The sequence below is a fragment of the Tenrec ecaudatus genome, chromosome 3 (assembly GCF_050624435.1).
Source record: "Tenrec ecaudatus isolate mTenEca1 chromosome 3, mTenEca1.hap1, whole genome shotgun sequence".
NCBI classification, from domain to species: Eukaryota; Metazoa; Chordata; class Mammalia; order Afrosoricida; family Tenrecidae; genus Tenrec; species Tenrec ecaudatus.
This window is the reverse complement of record NC_134532.1, coordinates 150,613,785-150,619,784: the sequence shown is the minus strand read 5'-3', so window position 1 is coordinate 150,619,784 and position 6,000 is coordinate 150,613,785.

Here is a 6,000-nt window from a genome sequence, read left to right as displayed (position 1 = left end):
ATACAAATATGTTCAGATCCTTAAAAGATCTCGAGGATGCTGCCTCAGACTGACGAGATGGACTACACAGAGCCAAAGCTACAGTCTACTCCTTTGACCTCTTCCTTACAGAATATCTGCGTGTGTAAGATTATCCATTATTAAGAGAACAAGGTTGTTTTCCTTTTCAAAGAAAGAATGTTCTCACTGAACCTAAGGGGGGAAAATGCTGCTCTAGAGAGGGACTGTTCATAGGTGCTTGAAAGCCCTCAGGGCTTTCCTGCCATCTTGCCCTCTGGGCCTCTTGGCAGGCCTGCACTCATGCACATTCCATTTTTCTCTGTCTCCTTCTGATTCTGTTCTCCTTTCTCCTTAATAAACATGATCTTATGTTCTCTTAGGTCCAGTTCTCAACTCTTTGGAGCAATTGTATTGACTGACTTGATTCTAGTACCTCCCATGGTTCAGTACTGTAGTAGCAAGGGGCAAAGGAGCCTGGGTGAGCCCCCCATTGGAGACCGAAGAGAGGCACGTGCACATCCAGGGAATAATAAATGAAACAGAAAGAAAGAGAGAACGAGATTTCCTCAAGAGAAAATGTTGCTTTCGGTAGAGGTGGCATAAATATACTGACAGAATATTGGGCAAAAAGTGCAGAGGTTTGAGGTCTGTGATCCTAAGCAAGTATTTAAACTTTCTAATAAAGTCATTGTCATCAAGTTGATTCTAACTCATAGAAACCTTGTAGGGCTGAGCAGGACTCTCCCATAAGGCTTCAAGGCAGGAAATCTTTATGGAAGTAGACGATCAAATCTTTCTCCCCTGCAGTGACTGATAAGTCTGAACGCCCAACATTTGGATTAGCAGTCAAACACCTAACCACTTGGCCATCTGGCTTCGTTATTCTTAGTTGTGAATTTGAAAACATGACAAAACTAAACTAAAAATCATAACACAACGTCTCTATTCCTCCAAAGATAGTTTAAGGGAGATAATAAAACTGAAGTTGCTTTAAAAGTAGATAGGGTTGTTCATTGATTATTATTATTATTAAAATGACAAACTTGCTTCCAATTCATACTTAATAGTCTATTTTATTTTACTGATTAACATTGGTCGGGAGAAAGACTGGGCTTTCTACTCCACAAACAGTTATAGTCTCACAAACCCACAGGGCGTCACCAGTCAGCATCAACTTGATCGCAGTGAGTTTAAAGATTAACATTGTTGGATCTGCAACTAAATATAGATAAAGCCATTAACTCTTCTGAAGAAGGTGGCAAGTTTTACTGCTATTGATCATGACAAAAATTATAGGCATATTGGTAAACTGCACAATAACAATTATACTGGATATTGAGAATGATGAAAGATTAATCTCAGGACTCTAAGTTTAAGATTTTTATAATATGAAATTCCAGATTTAATGAGAAAGAGATATAGTTAGTATAGATTGAGTGAAGCACCTGTTCATGATGTCACCCTTGTGAACAGCAGAGTACGCCACAGGAATTTGGCTGCCAGGATCCAACCCAAGGTATAACAGAGTAGATAGACAATTCCCAGAGTAGATAGCAAACATCTCTATGCATCCTCCCACAACTCAGAAAACAAACAATCTTCTCAAAATTAAGTGAAGGATACATTATTATGGTACTTCTGATTCCAGCAACTTGTTTGTTACCTTATACTAGAAAGCATTCAGGAATACTGGATAAAGTAAGAAATACATCCTTTCAAATGGATACCCTCAGTCTCAAGAAATCAGACACCTCTCTCCCGGATTCAAAAAAATTGGGAACTGGAAAATGGAAGAGTCAAGTCCACAGGCAAAGCTGTGACTGAAAATGAGAGGTGTTAACTCTGTCAAGATCCTTGATGGGGACCTTTAAATTCCAGTGGAGGACAAGAGCTACAACAGTGGACTCTTGTGAAAGAGAGAAATGGAACAAAGATCATTGGATAAAATCACAACCTTCAGGAGAAACAAATCTATTGACAAAGCTAAGTCTTGGAGTCCCAATTTGTCCATTTAGAACTATTTACCCAAAGTTTTCCTCCAGATACGGTTGGGATTACATTACGTGTGTGCTCTGGGATGGTCCAGGTAGCATAGATCAGAAACAAAAACTTTCAGATGTGCCCTAGACATGGCCTTAACAGGGCTTGCAAAGATAAAGCCCTGCTGAAGCTGAGTACAGAGTCCATATTTTTAAAATTTTTGATGAAATATTTGCCCTAGAAGGTTAAAAGTGCAACAAACAGAATTCCTAGTATTGTAAGTGTTAAAACCAACAAAGGAAGCCATGGTAAGAATGTCTGCTTAAACTCAATAGACACCAAGGAGGGGAAGTGAAATATACATAAAGAAGAAGATACTAGGAAGGGAGCGGAGTCAATCAAATAGATGGGAGGGAAAATAACAGTATATTCAAACAACAAGTGGAGAAATTCTAGACATAAAAAATTGGATACAGAATGTAAAACCTCATTGGAAGCCTAGACAGTCAATAAGATAAACCCCCAAAATACATAATTTTGAAAATGGTTTCCATATAGGAAGAAAAAAATTAGTGAAAGCAATATTTGGAAAATAACAATTGAGAATTTTCCAGGACAGGTAAAACAAAACAAAACAAAAAACTAAACTCCATGTTCAAAGAGTCTAACAGTTCACAAAGCTACCTCAGGCTCCCAAAGTAGTCAATGTAGTCTATCTGCAAGAATCAAAAAGCATAGAAAAGATCTTAGAATAAGTAGCACGGCATACTATGTGACAGAGGCTCAACAAGACGAGGCGAACCCTCTGCTGGCATTAGGAAATATATGACTTTTCTAATTCTGAATTGCTCTAGACAAATTCATTAGTGAAGAATATCAGATTGCTGTGGATTTTTTTAAATCTGTAAGGAAGAACGGGGAGCATCAAGTCTGATTGTATTGTTGTTGGTTGGTGTCATGGACTCTGTTCTGCCTTGGAGCGACCTTCTGAACAGCAGAACACTGCCCAGTCCGGCATCACTCTCTGAAATGCTTGTGGTTGGAGCCCATTGTTTCAGCCACAGCTTCAGCCCAGCTCTTTGAGAGACTTCCTCGTTTTTGCTGCCCACCTTCACTAAGCATGATGTCTTTCTCCAGTGACTGCTCTCTCCTGATAACATGTCCATAGTATGTGATGCAGTCTCAGCATCTTTGCCGCTAATAAGCACTCTGGCCGTTCTTCTTCCAAGGCATATCTGTCTGTTCCTTTGGCAGTCCACCGTCATTTCAATCTGCTTTGCCAGCATTCCTTAGTCCATGCCCTATTTTCATATGCGTATGAGGCAATTGAATATATCATGGCTTATATCAGGCATACCTTAGCCCTCAAAGTAACATCCTTGCTTTTCAATACTTTGAAGGTCTTGGGTAGCAGATTTACACAATTCAATTTGTTCTTTGATCTTTCGACTGCTGCTTCTGTGAGCATTGATTATGGATCTAAGCAAGATGAACTCTTTGACAAGTTCATTCTTTTCTCCATTTATCATGTTCCCATTCATCCAGTTGTAGGATTAGGTTTTCTTTACACTGAGTTGCAATCCATATTGAAGGCCACAATCATTGATCTTCATCAGCAAGTGCTTCAAGTTTCCTCACATTCAGCAAGCAAGGTTGTATCATCTGCAAGTCATAGGTTGTTAATGACCCTTCCTCCAACCCTGGTGGCACATAAACAACTGCCATTGACTCATGCTGACGCATATAAACTCTGTAGGACAGGGTGGAACTGCCCCAGGAGTTTCCAAGATGGTAACTGTTTACAGAAGTAGAAAACCTGCCCACAGAATGGCCAATGGTCTCAAACTGCTGACCTTCCTGATCATAGTCCAACATATAATCACGATGCCACCAGGGTTCCTCATTAACCTTCATCTAATCCAGATGCCCTGATTATTTACTCAGTATACAAATTAAATAGCACGATGAGAGGATGCAACCTTGACACGCACCTTCCCCGGTTTTAAACCATGCAGCATTCAAACTGGAACTACATTGGAACTGCCTGATATTCAGTTCCTAATAAAGGTGAAGTGATACTTGGAGAACATTCAAAGAATATCATTTGCACTGTTCAATATATCTAGCTCAAAAGACCCCGTGTGAAGTATAGCGTGACCTAAATATTTAGAATAACAAACCTACTTTAAATAAAACCAACTTGCACATCCTCTAACTGGCTCACTAAAGCCAAAACCCAACTAGTGGATTCCTGACCACAGCGACGCTGAAGAATAGGGCAGAACAGCCCCTGTTGGTGTGTGAAAAGAAGGTGTCTTAAAGCTGGCTCCCTGAGTTCAAAGTTCTACATTCTGAAACAGTGAGAAAATAAATTTCTTTTTGTTCTAGCCATCCACATGTGAAAGTTCTGACATAGCAGCCCAAGATAACTAAGAAAATGCCTGCCACTGCTCACACTGCAGCCGTCGCAAAGTGTCTGAAACTCACTCACGGGGACGGTTCTACCCTGTCTGATAGGGTTGCGATGCGTCAGGATTGGCTCAAAGGCAGGGAGGTGAGGAGACTCCGGCATTCACAACAAATTATTGTTGGTTTTTCTGAGAGTGCTATTTTATTACTTCATTTAATCTTTTATTTATTTAGCTAGTTTTGTTTCCTATCTTAGGAGCAGTTCCCTTGTCTTATATCCTCCCAGTCACCTGAAGAATGGTCTCCGTTTCTACCACATCTGCTCCCGTGGGCCTTCCCGTATTCCTCAAGTGTACAATATTTGTTCCTTATCTAGTTAATCTGTCAAAATTACAATTGTTTCACATTTAGCCTGGTTTCATAGAGGAAGTAAACATATTTGAAGCAATAAAAATGTTATGACTTGCTCAAGATTATGAAGCCAGTTAGTGACAGAGTTAAGGCATGAAGCCAGGACCCTAATACTTATAATGAGTTACCGCTGTAATTTTAGTTTCAGCTAGCAGGGCCAGCTCCACCCTGGTCACACCCAATCTTTGTGGGCTGCTGAGACATAAAGCCTCCGGAAGGGGCCCTCTGTGTAGCTCTGGGTAAACTACAATTATTCTATGACACTGTCATTCTTGAAGCCCTCTAGCCATCCTGACCGTTGCTTCTTGCCAGTCCCACTAGCATCCTGTCCTTCGATCACCAGGTCTTATCATCTTGATCCACACTGGTGCCTGTCTGACATTTTCTTGTTGCCAAACGAAGGAATGTTAACATTTTCATTTAGCCAAACTTCTTCTACAGCTCTCCAGTCACATAAATATTTTTCCTGCACTTGAGTCTCGCTCAAGAGAATGATCCCTCTCACTTCTCCCCTGTTTCACTCACGCTGTCCTTGACACAGCTTACTCATTAACCTGGCACTCTGTACATGGGCCAGGGAACTCAAGCTCATTCATGGGCTTCTCCAATCCTGCTGCTTCTTATTTTTCTTCTTATGACACCACTATTCCTTAGAGACTTCAGAGTCATCCAATCCTGTTCTTCTTTCCCATGCCCTTAGTTCCACACCCAGCCAGGTGCTAGATGCCGCCATTGCTGCTTCCTTGAGCAGCTCTCATGATCCGTCTTTTCTCTGTTTCTTGAGCTACCACATTACTTCTGGCCTCCTGTGTTAATTTATTCTAGGTGTTTGGATATGTCTATGAGTTTTCATAACTGTATCTTCTGTATGTTCAACCACATTCATGAGATACATTCAAAGCAGAGATAAAATACATGCGTACAGATATCTTGTGTCCAAAAGCTCCTTCATTGGTGGTCCTAAGAGTTTGGGGTTTTACATCAAGGTCTGTGATCCATCTTGAGTTTATTCTTGTGCATGGAGTGAGGTAAGGGTTCTGCTTGATTTTTCTGCAGGTAGATATCCATTTTTTTCAAGCACCACTTGTTGAAGAGGGCATCTGCTTCCCATTTGATATTTTATGGACCCTTACTGAAGAGCAGTTGTCTGTTTGCTGATGATTTTATTCCTGGGTTTTCAGTTCTTTTCCATTGGTCTGA